Source organism: Solanum tuberosum, unplaced genomic scaffold (genome assembly GCF_000226075.1).
Source record: "Solanum tuberosum cultivar DM 1-3 516 R44 unplaced genomic scaffold, SolTub_3.0 scf00055, whole genome shotgun sequence".
Taxonomy (NCBI): Eukaryota; Viridiplantae; Streptophyta; class Magnoliopsida; order Solanales; family Solanaceae; genus Solanum; species Solanum tuberosum.
Window position 1 is genome coordinate 728,007 of NW_006238981.1, and position 15,603 is coordinate 743,609.

Consider the following 15,603-nt stretch of genomic DNA (forward strand, 5'->3'; position numbering starts at 1 on the left):
AAGTCGGAAATAAACCCCAAAATCACTTTATTCTGCACTTTTCGACTTGGAGAGCTAAGGAACGACCCCATGTGTTTTCTTGACAGTTTTCCACCATTCTTGAGGCTAAAGGTAAGGTTTTCACTCCCCGAATCCATTTTTCAATCAGTAGAACTTAGTTTCTTGGGTACTTATCGATGGGGGAGGGTTTTGATCTGTGGTTTATGGTGGAAGAAACCCTAACCTAGGTATGGGGATCAAAGGTTTGGGCCTAGGGTTGATAATGTTGATTATAATCCGGGTAATTAGGTCTCATTTATTGATCATTGCATTAATTGTATGTTTTTAGACCATGAACAAGCGGGAAGAATCCGAAAAGGGAAGATTCAAGTGCCTTAGAGGATTCAAGCTAGGATTCGAGGTAGGTGATGGTTGTGATTTCATGTAGGTGTGATATATGTTTGTAATTGCTCATTATAATGTATGTATGTATGTGAATGTTGCATTATTGATCACCCTAATCGTAAATGAGGATAATTGAATAATTGTATGTCATGAATCACCTCTTGTTGTATAATTGTGAGAATATACATTGTCATTGTGATTGTGGTTTGTTGAATAGATCGGGTGTTGCGTTCCGACACACTAACTTGGATTGGTTGCCACGTTCCAGCATAAACATGGGATCGGTTGCCACGTTTCGGCATAAACATGAGATCGGTTGCCACATTCCGGCTTAAACATTGGATCGGGTACCACGTTTCGGTATGCTAACAATTTGGGTGTGGGTTCCATGAGAGGACTATTGAATTGGGTTTCGTGAGAGGACCATTGAATTGTGTTGTGTATCTACTTGTGATGATTACGTTCATAACTAATGCTGATTGATATTGGAAGACTGTATGTTGCTCTAAATTGATAACCAATGTATATTATTGAGAACGTGGTATATTACATTGATCCTGAAAAGATGACTAATATTGTATATGTTCGGTATATGCCTGTTTATTATGTTGTGGTTACTTGGATGTGTTTCACTTATTGGGATAGCCGCATGATCCTACCAGTACACTGTGGTTGTGTACTGATACTGCACTTGCTCTTTCTTTGTTGAGTGCAGGACATCTTCAGGTGGCTATTGATAGACCTCAGTTAGGTGACTATTTAGCGTGACCGGATTCAAGGGTGAGCCAGTTCTTTCAGGCTGTCATGGATCTTTATTGTTTAAGTCCACTCTCTTCGGACTCAGACTATTTGTTAAAGGTGTTTGTTTAGTTTCGGGGTTATACCCCTTGTCCTTAGACTTGTCGTTCGTACAGTTTTAGTACAATGACTTTCAGGTTCTAAGGGTTGTTCTTCCTCATTAGTTTGGTTGGTTGTTTGTTAAAACCTTGGAGTTTATGGAGACTCCATTTTTATTGTCATTTAAACCTGCTTCCGTATCTTATATGCCTTAGTTTTCATAAAATTTGTTAGTTTGGGTTGTAGTAATGGTTCTTCCACCGGAGGGTTAGTGTGGGTGCAATCACGACGGTCTGGATCGTGACAATGAGAAAATTGGAAAACATTTTCTGGAAAATGTTTTCCTTCATTATTCCAAACACACCCAAAACATTCGAGCATAAATTAAAATAGAATAAAGTTTAATTAACTAGCGCACAAAGACATGTGTTATGTACTCCTTTCGTAAATTTTTAGTTGTTTATATTTGATTTGATACATTACTTAACAAGTAATTAATTAAGAAAATATATATTTTTATTTTTTAAAATATAATAAGTTCAATATTGAAAAATAGTTATAGTTAATAATACGAGAAAATTAAGGACTAAATAGTAAATTATCTTTTAATTTTTTATAATGAACAAGTAAAAATAAACATTTATCTTTAGCATAATGAACTGCCAAAATTAGAGTAGAATAATTTTCAATAAAGACAAAATATTCGAGCAATGAAGCAAATATGATTTTCAATAAAGACAAAACATTCGAGCATCAAAATAAAAAAGAATAAGTTTAATTAACTAGCGAAAAGACATGTGTTATGTACTCCTTTTGTAAATTTCTAGTGGTTTATATTTGATTTGATACATCTATTAAGAAGTAATTAATAAAATATATATTTTTATTTTTTAAAATATAATAAATTTAATATCTTGAAAAATAGTTATAGTTAATAATACGATCAATTAGAAATTAAATAATAAATTATCTCTTAATTTTTTTATAGTAAACAAGCAAAAATAAACATTTACATTAAGCATAATGAACGACCAAAATCAGAATAGAATAATCAATATATATATATAAAGGAGGAACATAAGTCCGCTGATGTGGCATGCCTCATTGATCAGGAAATAGATTTATCTATTTTCTCAGATTTTTTTATTTTCTTAGCATTTTTTCTTCATTTTTATTACAAATAACTAATAAATAAATAAATACACAAGATAAATGATGCTACCATTTTAAAACGTCTATAAACGTGGCCATATTAAAAGTCAAAATCTAATTAATTTCTTACCTTTTAATTATACATTTATTGCTATTTCAAGTCCATAAAAACTAGGACTGAAAGCTTCATTTTACTTTATTTTTGTTTTACTTTCCCCCTCTCCCTTCTTTTAGTCATTTTCCTTACTCATTTAAATATATATTTTTTCTTCTGTAACTCCTTTCACGTGGCTTTTTTAATAATTATTTTTCATCTTTCATTTGTTTACATTTTTATTTGTAATGTAAAGATTTTATAAAAATATGCTAAAATTATTATTTTTTCCAGGTTCTATAGGTCTCTATATATGATTTTAAATTTGGACCTTTCAAAAAAAGCAGATGATACTATAGAAAATGGTAAGATGGAACATATTTAAATTGCATAAATATGTGTATTTAATTATATAAATCAATATAGTTTCTAAATATGTATCCAAATATTTTTCATGATATATATCCAAAATTCATTGTAAAAGGTATGATTTTTTTTTTATCTTTTCTTGTATAATATGTGACATCTCTTTATAACCTTTATTTGTATTTATCTTTCTTTTCTTTTAATTTAAACTAATTATTTTAGTGTAAAAGTGAAATATTTAATTTATTACAAATCTACATATAATTATAAAGTTAAATATAAAAACGGAACATAAAAAAGTAGATGATACTATAGAAAAAGGTAAGATGGAGATGTTCCATATTTAAATTGCATAAATATGTGTATTAATAAATATGCATCCAGAATTAATTGTAAAAGGTATGATTTCTTTGTATTTTCTTGTATAATATGTGACATTTCTCTATGACCTTTATTTGTATTTATAATTTTTTTATTTAGACGAATTATATTATGTAAAAGTGAAATATTTAATTGATTACAAATCTATATATAATAATAAAGTTGAATATAAAAACGATGACGTGACCCTCTCTAAGAATTTCAGTTCAATTAATCTTTTTTGGCCCTTTTTCTAATTTTAAATACCAAAAAATTCACCCAAAAAATAAAAGACCATTAAAAGTAATCATATTTATTTATATTTTCATCAATAGCTATATTTAATTTATTTTATTATTAAAGCTATTATTCTCTTTTTCTATAATATTTCTCAAATTCTCATCAATTATTACAAATTTTTCCATTTGATTTAAAAAGAATTCCAACAGTTCACGATATTTAAATTTTATGATTTTTATTTATTTATTTTATAGTTTTTTCCTTTCTTTGCTTTTTTTTACTTTTATTTTTAATTATTCGATTCAAAAAATTTATATCTTTATATAAGATAAATGTATTTCTTTTATCTACTTTATTTGTGTGTTTTTCATTTTTCTTTTAATTTTTAAGTTTTACCTCCATAACATAAATCTATTAAACTTCAATATTTGATAATATCATTAATTCTATGACTTTTAAGCTTTCATATTCATAACCTCCAACTATTAAATTATAAAATTTAAGATACTTTATGATAACTCTCCATTTTTAATGACAAAATAAATTCACAAGTTTTTTGTTTCATGAAATTTAAACTCAAGATTATTCTTTATATTTCATTGTTCTTTATAGTATTATTATATTATCAAATTCATGCTTTAACTTGACACGATGAAAAAGACTCTTGAATGTTGATTAGTTTGTTAAAGAGGGTGTTGGACAAGAGCTCAAAAAAATGGCCATTGATTTTGTATTCTTATTTTTATCTATTGTCTTATGATTAGGTTCCAAGGAAGATGTGTGTGTGTTTTTATTTTCTCCATGTAACTTTTTTTTTGGGTGCAATTTTTGTGGAATGTTAAGCCCTTTTATTTATGAATAAACGAACAAAATTACAAAGCCCATGTAACTTCTTTAGTTTGAATTTTTATAACCTTTTATTATTGCAAGTATGTATTTTTGTTTAGATGCAAATAAGTTATTGTAACTTTGTGTGTAATAATACTAACTACTAACAAAGGTTAAAAATACTATTGCACAGAGAATTATTTATAATTTTTATTTAAAGATTCCTCATTTTTGTTTATATAAGTTCATAATTTTTTATTTTACGAAACCCCTACTTGAGATAATCTTTTTTATTTCATATTTGAAATAGCATTTTTCTTAAAGTCTTTCTCACATAACTACTAAAATATAAGTTAAAAGAGCAAAAGAGGCACCTATACGTTTCTTATTTCAAGTTAAATAACAGACATTGAAGAAGAGTATTAACTACTACTAAAACTACACCATATTTTTACTTCAATTTGCTGGATTTTCATTTCATGAAAAGTTTTTATTTTTTAAACCTTAGAAAGTGTAATTCAATTTCATTTTGTTATGTACTCTTCAGTTCCATGATATTCACCTTCTTGTAGCATGTCAACTTTCTTTTTTAGTTTGGGACGGGACTATGAAGTAAGATACTTTTACTAAATTAACTTAATATATATGTTGAAAAAAATATAGTTCTTTGACTCAGTTTTTTGATTATATAAATTTCTTTTGATTAAATAAGGGAAAGATTGAAAAAAAAAAAAAACATCATTGAAGTCTTCATAATTATGTAAAACACGATTCGAAGCAAAATAAAAAATAAAAATAAAAACTTTATTTTGAAATGAAGGGAGTGTGTAATGTAAGAAAGTGAAAAAAGTATAAAAATGTTCAAATAAGTTCTTTATTATCTGTGAAGTGACCAAAATTTCTATAACATTTTGATTATCCAAATGTCACCGTCATGTCTATAATATAATTAGCTAGACAAACCAACAATACTAAACAATTTAAATTTAATATAATTTACGAATGCTCATTTTTACGTTTTAGACAATACAATTTCTATATTTTATAAAATTATTTTTATACATCTATTTCAATTATCATATAATTACCGATTGATTTAGTCTTTTATTATTATTATTTTCACATTATAAACTTTATGTTATTAAGTTTTTTTTCAAGTATAAGTGAAGAAAAAATTAAAAAGTATATAATTTAAAAATCACTTCTCCATCTTCAATCTATGATGTTTCACAAAATTACATATTATATATATATATATATAATTAAGCTAATTAATACATATGTACCGTGTGTAAATTACACAAAATGATCAGTTTTGTTTTTTATTTTGTTTTCAACTCTACTTTTTAAATCTGTATACGTCATAATTTTTGGCATACAATTATTTTCATTTTTTTATGGATGGACCATGCTCTTCTCTTTTTTCTCATATAATTTTTTTTAATGAGCTTTGTTTATCTTTAAGCCGGTTATATGACATTAAACAATTTATGTTTAACAAAAACTGAAAAAGTACTTTTTCTTCCTTCATGTAATAGTATATTTTATTTGTTAAAAATTAGTTCAATGTGAATAATAAGATGAATTTAAATTTTTATCTATTTAATTAAATTTGAACTAAAAACTCTTTTATATTTAAATAATATGAAATAATTAATTTATACTTTTGATATAATATTTATGACCGCGCGTAGCGCGGCCAAGTTACCTAGTTTTCAATAAAGACGAAACATTCAAGCAATGAAGCAATGCTTTTCAATAAAGACAAAACATTCGAGCATTAAATTAAAATAGAATAAAGTTTTAATTAAGTAGCGTAAAGACATCATGTGTTATATACTCCTTCCGACAATTTTTACTTATTTATGTTTGATTTGATACGCCTTTTAAGATGTAATTGATAAAAGTAATATTTCTATAATATTATTTCTTAAATATAATAAATTTGATATTTTGAGAAATGATGGTAGTTTAATAATAAAGTAAATTAGGAACTAACTAGTAAGTGTGATAAATATCTTTTAATTTTCTAAGTTGGATAAGTAAAAGTGAACATCTAATTTTAATATAATCTACAAGTAAAATTAGATGGGGGAGAGTGTTTATTTGATTTGTGTCAATGTTGAATGTGAATAATTTCACCATTAGAAATATAGGTTTTTTCCCCCACGAATTAATGGAAATTGTGATAAAACATGATTTTTATCCATTCGATTTCCACCAAACAAGCTTACTAGAAAAATACATGATAAAAAATATATTCTCACATAAATAACTGGAAGCTTCCTAATTAATCTGGATGAAAACGCTATTGGCTTTTTTTTTCTAATTGATTCGATCAAAACATCTATGAAAAAATAGTAATTTTTTAGATTAATATTGGCCCTACAAAAAAAAAGAAAAAAAGAAGAGAAAAACCAAATGGCAAATCAAATCTGAACCAAGGGCAAATCAAATCTTCATAATAATTGTTTTTTGGAAACATGCATGTATCCTAGTAGGCAACAAATTAACATGAGAATTGTTAGTCTTGAAATTCAATATCTTGACACTGCATTTGATGTTATCTTGAGCAAGTTCAATTAATATTTTAAGAAGATAACTAAAGGAGGTAAATTTGAACACGTACGTTTAATATGATACATCAAAAACATCAATAGTATGCGATTTTCCTTTAGAAAACTCAATGATTGACAACTTGTTGCTTAGTGTCAAGACATGAAAGGTGATTCTTATTTTATTTGCCCCCAAAAGCAAGTGTTTTTATGATGATATGTTTGCCACTTTTAGTTAAAACATGAAAACATTTACTTTTCAACAAATTCATGAGGTAAAAGATATACAATACAATGAGATTGACAGAGATGTTTAGGGGTCGTATGATAGAGTGTTTAGAACTTTTTTGTTTGATTTGGTGTACTAAGAATAATTTTGTTTAAGCGGAATACATAAACAGATCCCTAAACTTGTTCGATTTTTCCTCTCAGGCACCTCAATTATGCCACCTTACTATTGAATCTCTGAACCACCTATAATTTGTACCTTTTAAACATTATTGGCTGACATGGCACAAAACTTCAGCAAATATTTTTTGTTGATTATGAACGTGAAATTCACCTTTCCCACGTGGAAAGTGCAACCAATCAAAATACTCAAACTGTTGAAACAATTTACACATCAGTCAATCTTGCCAAAATAAAAATCCAAATAAAACCTAGAAAACCAAAACATTTCAATAGTTTCAATAGTTCAACCCAAATAACTCTAAGAATGGATGCTTCAATAGTTCCTTTGTTGTTGCCCTTCTGAATGGATCTTGATCAAGACATAATCCTACCATGTCCTTAAAACTCTTTGAGAATTTCTTGTAATACTTGTTGTTTTTTGTTTTCTCATTATCAAAAAATCGAAATCGCTTTGTGATTTTCATAAACAAGGACTTTGAAGGAGGGCTTGGTGATTTTCATGAACAAGGACTTTGAAGGAGAGAGATGAGACAGGGGAGGACTTTCATGTGCTAATTCAAGAGCAGTAATATCGAAGGACCAACATCAGTCTTGAAATTGTACCCTATACATGAATGTATCACTTCAAGGGCCATTCAATATGATGTTCCAACCACATCAATGAACATTAAACAAGAAGATAAGGAAGAAAACGACGACTCATAACCTAAATTTGGCTAAAAAATTGATGCAGAAACTCCAAAATTAGCTAACTTTATAGTTCCATCAGAATCTATAAGAAAAATCGATGAAAAAGAGAGATACTTTGAGCATCTCCAACTTGAATATGACATGAAGAAAGAAGAGAAAGAAAAGAGAAATAAGAGAAAGAGGGAGAAAACTAGGGTTACATAGATAAAAGGGAAAGAAGACATGGTGGATTCCACATCAGCTCTTTTAAATAGTCTTCACACGCTTAAGCGCCATGAGAACACGTTTTGTGTCATGTCAATCAGTAGTGTTTAAAAGGTACAAATTATGGGTCGTTCAGGGATTCAATAGGAATTAAGGTGTCGTAGTTCATGAGGTGCCTGAGAGGAAAAACTGAACAAGTTCAGGGGTGGGTATGTTTATGTATTCCGCCTTTTGTTTAATTTAAAAAAGCATATGTGTCAATAACACATCTATGACTAATATCATAATTTATTATATTAGTTATACACTCTATAATACTGAATAAAATATATAACTAGTACATGTATTATAAATAGGCTGAAAATTCTAAAAAAAAAAACTCAATAAATATCATAATCAATATATATGATAAAAGTTTGACAACCTTACTCATAAGTAGTCTTAGTTGAAACATGTTGTTCTCTTTCTCTATATTTGTCTTCACTAAATTGTATGCTTCATTCATTTATGTGTTGTCTATTGCTTTTAACTTTAAGCATAATGAAGTTATACGAATTCTAATTCACAGTGTCATATAGTATTTAAAAAACGTCTATATCTACAATTATCAGAACAATTTTAAATTTTAACATTGTCGATCAAGTCCAAAATGATTGCAATAAACATAAATACATTGAAAATGAGACCATCTCTTTTCTAACGTCAATTATTAAACCCTCAACCAGTGGATGAACGTACGATTTGCAATCATGTAAAATAACGTTAGCATAGTTGGTTTAGAGATAGCCTCATGTGCATCAATTTTAATTTTTAACGGTACATCTATATTGATAGAACCAGAAGTTTTATTAAGAAATATTGTAAATACAAAAAAATACACGTAAAAAATAAAAGAGGTCAACATACAACCTATATACATAAAATTAAAACTTTAACCTAGCTAAGCAGTGTAATTTTCCAACAAAATACACCTCTTAACATAATAAGGTGGCTCCGCCACGCCGTAGTTAACGTGTGAGATTGGAGTCGTGAAAAACTCCACCCATGTCCCCTTTACCAATGGAGATTGGAAGGTGATAATCCTATTTCTTTTATACCATTTTACTACGTAAATAATAAAATGTTGTGTTAATTTTCTGTAGGTGTTCACAAAGAAAATGGACATTTTTAACATCTGACCTAAGGGACCTTTTTTACATTTGAGATTCTCTCCCAAAAAAAATGAACTATATATAATTGTTTTGTCTTGAGGTATGATGATGATTATTAAGGAAGGTATATATTATGTCGGACAAATTAATTAGTTTATTTAAGAAGGATTTGATGCGAGCAACAATTATTTTTCATAATCACTTGATAGATATATTACATAATTGAATGAGTTTGTATTTTCTTTGAGTAGTCACAATTTTTTACTCTAGGTGCAAGGCATAGTAGGTTTGATTAATCGATGTTAGAATAGTCGAGTCGAAGAATATAATTATTTAATAAAGAAGACAACGAAGGCCTTGGTAATGTTCTAGTACTTTTGGTTAAAGTAAAGGGTGAAGACCATCTGAACTCGAGGCCTTTAAAGATCCTAAATGATTGGATTACATGATGAGTTTCTAATTCAGTGGGTGGCTATCGAAGTTTAATATGATCATTACAAGATGACAATTTAGTAGAATGTAAGTTGCTAGGCATAGAACTAGATGTTAGTTTCACAATTTATCAATCTATATGATACTAGCTAGTGAAAATAATAAAAGTGTGTTGATATGATCATATGATAGCTATTTGTATTTAGTTTTGATATTAGAAGAATGTTATCAACGAAAAATTGATGTGACAAGACAAGTTCATTATGTGTCAATGAGACAGGTATCTAATTTTACGACGTATTGTTTGTTCAATATAATGAATAAACAATCTCATACACATATTTGAAATGTAGGGAAATAGAGGATCGTATCAGGGTATAACTTGCAAGACGGTGAAAGAGTTTATTCATATTTATTAAGAAGCACATGGATAAAATTCATGGAAATGTAAGATATGAGATAAGAGTAATTATGTTGAAAAGCTGTTTTTTTTTTTTTTTTTTTAAAAGGAGAGCTTGATGAATTAATGACCATTTATTATACGTTGAAAACTTTTTCTAGATTAACTTTAATTAATATTTGACCCAAGGGACCTTTTTAATTTCCATATGAAGTTCTCCAATATTTCTTGAACTATAATTATATTGTATGATTTCTAAGGAAGCTATATATGTCAGTTTCATTAAAAAGTGTACTTAAAAGAAGAATTTGATGCAAGCAATAACTATTTTTGTAACCACTTTTTTTATTGTCTTAGAGTAGTCACATATATTTTATTTACTATATATATATATATATCAAATAACCAAACCAACTACAACTTATAGTCTTATATATATAAAAGACTATAAGTTGTAGTTGGTTTGGTTATTTGATATTGGGTTAGTGACCTTGGTAATGTTCCACTAATTTAGATAAAAGTAATGGGCGACGACCACCCTAATCCAAGGCCTTAAATGACCTAAATAATTGGAGTACATGATGAATTCTTTTTATTCAGAAGGGTGGTTTTAGAAGTTTATTATAATTAAAAAAAATCAATGTAGTAAAATGTATAGATTGGTAAGCATTCAACTAGATGTTATATATATATAATATTGGATATGTGTATTATGAGAAGCATTGCATTTTGTGGAAAAAAAAAGATTTGTTATCTATCAAAGAATTGAAATCTAATACTATTATAATTGAACAAGCATAAATTAAATAACATCAAAGTCAATTGAAATCTAATACTATTATAATTGAACTAGCATAAATTAAATAACATCAAAGTCAATTGATATCTAATACTATTATATTTGAACTTGCATAGATTAAATAACATCATTGTACATTGATGGTACAATGTATCTCCTCGTTGTTGATAACAAGTCCATCGATAGCAACAAACTCCTTTTGCCAGACTAGTGCCATTCCTCCACAACCTTCAATCGCGGGAACATTAGCTATATCACTGAAGCTAAAGTCATCCGCGAGGTGTTGGTGGTGTGTCATTTGAGTCTCCAGGAGCAAAACCATAGTCGGGCGATAGTAGTCAAGCATAGACCGAAAACTTACATGAAAGTCGGAGTGTTCAGAGCCACGGCAATTCCATATCATTAGACTCATTTTTGGGGGTTCTTCATCGTCATCATCTGGAAGGTTCACAAGTGTTGGTACTAAAAGGACTACAGATTTTTTTTGGGAGTTAGGGTTTGTTATGACTCTAATATCCATGGTGCACTTGTTGAGTCTTACTGGGCATTTGAGGATGTATTTTTTTATGTATTCCTCCTCTATGATGAAGGATTTCACGGAGTTAAGCACATACATTTTTGGGCGAATTCCTTGTTGGAGTGCCATCGTTGGTAGAGGACTTTCATGAGTAGCACCACTACTGGAAGGTTCGAAAGTTGGGACCTGGATGAGCGAGACTAATGGATTAATCTGGGATTGAATTGAGGGTGCAAGTACTGGCCCCTCTGGTTGTTCGGGGTGAAAAAAAGGAATTTCTGGATTATCCACTAATGGAAAGTTCATGTCATTTCTATATGCTTCTATCCCTAATGTCAGCCCTTCTGTTATGATTTGAGCTAGAAACGCAGGATCTTGCATATCTATAACAATTTCTTGATTGTTGGTCAAATAAAAATTAAATGTAACTGAATGACCAGAAAGCCCCATCTCCAACCACGATTGGGGTGGTTGATCAGAAATGGTACTACTGAATATTAATGGTTGAGGCATTGGTGGAGGTGATGGTGGTGCCAATGTGGTGGAATTGAAATTGGGACTGTTAAATATTAATTGTTGAGACAGTGATGATGGTGTTGATGTAGTAGAATCGAGATTGGTATTATTGAATATTAATCGTTGAGGCATTGATGGTAATGGTGATGATCGTGGTGGAGGAGGAGTGGTGGAATGCCGACGACGGCGTGAGAAACATGATAGTAGACGAGACATGATTGTAAGTACACAAACAAATAAAGTAATTAGTAATTGTATGTGAGAGATCTTTGATTTTTTTCTTCTTCTTATAATTCAGTGGAGATAGATATGAGTACCTGCTGCCTATTTATAATTATAGCTTGTATACCTGAATTATGTTTATTTCTTTCAAATTACATAAATATATTGACCAAGACATTTTACCATTGGTCAACTTTATAATAATGAGTTGAAATTATTTACAACATAAAGATTTGTTACACTTTGAATTTATTTAAATGTTGCATATTCCTGACTATTTTCTAAATTAATTGGAAAGTAAATTTCAAATAATATGCCAAATTAATTAGCTACAGATCAGTCAATGATTATAGTGATCTCGGATTGAAAAATGACCAAGTGTAATAACTCAACAATGACTTTTTTGTCTTTAGTTACAAACATTTCTTGTAACTAAATGTTCTCTCATGTTTTAAAAAATTACAAAAAAACACCTCCAAACTTTATTTTATCTCTTCTTAAATAAATAATCTCACTAATTATTTGATAACCAGAACTTGAATTAGTGTGGTTGCACAGTGAATTTGTGTTTCATTAATGAGTCATTATCTAAATTAGTGACTGATATTCTCAAACATATTTGAATTTTATTCGTTTTAAAATGAAGTAATTACGAATAACTTTCTCTAATGTATTATATTTTACAATTTTTTTATTTTAAAAAATAAAATACAAGAATTATTTATTATAAACCGACATTTACTTTATATCGATGTAATAAATATCTTAAAATGTATGTATCAAACGTTGAGTTGATCCCCTCCCGCTCTCGATTGCCATATGTCGTGATTGAAATTCATTTGCCATCAAAATATTAGGAAAAAACAATTTAAACCAAAATGAAGAAAGGAAAAGAAAAATTAATGGTAGCAACCACACAAAAAAAAAGAAAAAAAAACAGAAAAAAACGCCACATGAATTATTTGTATTAAAATCATCAAAAAGTGATATCTATTAGGAATAATAAATTTCGTGATTTTGTATTAAAATTTTAATGTCAAGAACGTAAAATCTCATCATCCTTGGACTCTGAAAAAGAGTCATTTTATACTTTTACGATGTTAAATTCTTATGTCTCAACTTAATTCTCTTATGTGATCCACGTGACATGACTTTTTCAATTAAATCTATTAGCTCATTTACATGTCAACTGATAAGCTGCTTAGGACGATTTTTAATTCTTTTTGTAGTAATTTTTATTTCATGATTTTCTATCGATAATTTCAAGGTGATAGTAAAATTTAATACTTCCACATAGGAAATAAACTTTGAAAGTATAACTTTCCTGATTACGAAGTTGCATGTGATTCAACTAGAGTTTTTGGCTAAAATTATCCCTCAACTATGACTCAAATCTAATGTACATCCTTATATTATCTAAGTGAGCAAAAAACATTCTTATACTATCCAAAAAATAACAAGAATCATCATTCAATCTATTTTTGTTAAGAAACTGATTGAACCAATAAAAAAAATATTTTTTTTAATTTTGTCATGTCTTAGCAACGACGAGAAGGTTAAAGTTACCTAAAAAGAATAAGGATATGGATAGGAAATGAATATTTCATTCTCAGAATTTAAATTTTATGTGTTGTTATTATATGTTTTTTGCATCATCAAGTAAATTGACTTGCAACAATACATAAGTCTTGAAATATTTATACAGTAGGTAACTAGGTTCCGATGGTTAGAAAGATTATGTAAAAAATTCATTTTAAAAATATTACGTCCAACTATTTAGAAATTTGTTTAATAAAATATTTAGTACGTATGTACGTTATATACAATGCAATTCACATTTTATACAATGTACATAAATGTTGAAAATTTAGTGAAATTACGTAGGCGTTTAGTTATGAAAATAAAATAATAATTACTTAATTTGAAATTTCTGAAGTTGGAGTTGTATTTTGGCCAACGTTTTACAAAGAATATTTTAGAATTTGAATATATTTTGTCCAAATATGATTTAAACTCTCAATTTCTAAAATTAGAAAAATCACCCAACTTGACTAGCTTTACCATGTGTACATATATTCATTCGACTTGGCACATTTTTTTGTTGGTGACGTGAGTTTCTTAAAAAAAAAAAGACATAAGGATGAATCTTGCAACTTTTTGGATAGTGCAAGGATGTCTTTTGTTCGTTTATATAACACAAGGATGTACTTTAAGTTTAAGTCATACTTTAGGGATGATTTTTGCCAAAAACTCACAACATATTTAGCTAGCGTTTGGCAATATATTTGAGGAGTAGTTTTTGAAATTTTATCTTCAAATATTTTTTATCAGATTATATTGGACCTACTTGGAATTGCTTGTTAGTGAATCTCAAAATATGACATAGATAGAGGAACGAAAATTTTATATATGTCGAAGGTACCATCCGAGACCTTCTTTCCAAGCAACCCTCTTACGTATTACAATATAGGTGTTTTTCATATTGCCTTTAGCGGAAAATGGAAAATTCATCTCCATAGCAAGCTCCATAGATTCTTTTTCGATAAAATTCTAATTTCATTTTGCCTTTTTCGATTGTCAATCTTGAACGACTCGATTCTTTTTCCTACCCCTATCTGCTAGGACTGGTCTAAATGTATGGGATCGATACATCGATAATGAGACTCCTTTTCAAAATATACACCACATATTGAGCTAGTTGATGAATGTTGCAATGTTATTTTTAAGAGAAAGTATTAAAAATAGCAAACATAATAGACATAATAAAGCTCTATAGCTATAGTTTCGATAATTGTGTTCCATAGCTATAGTTCTGTTTGCTATGAATGCTGCAGTTTGTATATTTCTGTCAGTTTGTATATTTTGCTAACGAATATACAAATAGGATAAGTATATACAAATCCTATAATTATACATTTAGAAATTTTTCAGAACTCCGTTTATATATTTTGCTTGTCAATATACAAACATGGTAATTTATTGTGATTTTTTCATAAATCGTATACAAATAGCTAGGGTAAGCATATACAAAATTCTTAATTTATACAATTAGAATTATACAAATTCTGAATTTATATAAATTAGGCAAATAACAATAATTGAAGAAACTGTAGCCGCGAATTATAATTTTCTCAAACTGCTATAGTACCTAATATAAGCAAAATGTTTGCTATTCTGCATAATTTTTCCTATTTTTAACATAATGAAAGCCTAAATAGTTATAGGAGCCAAAATATAGAGTGTCTGAACCAAACTCCAAAAATGCATGGGCCAACATATGTCCAAAATGTACATAATCAGGGCCTACTTTGAGCCCATTAGCATCAACTGTTTTCTCATTATGAAGATGAATTCCCAACTGGGCCAGTCTTATTTCCTTCTTATAAGGCCCAATTGTTGTTGTCAATACCACCTGTGGATCCACAAACAAAGCCCAAAACATAAC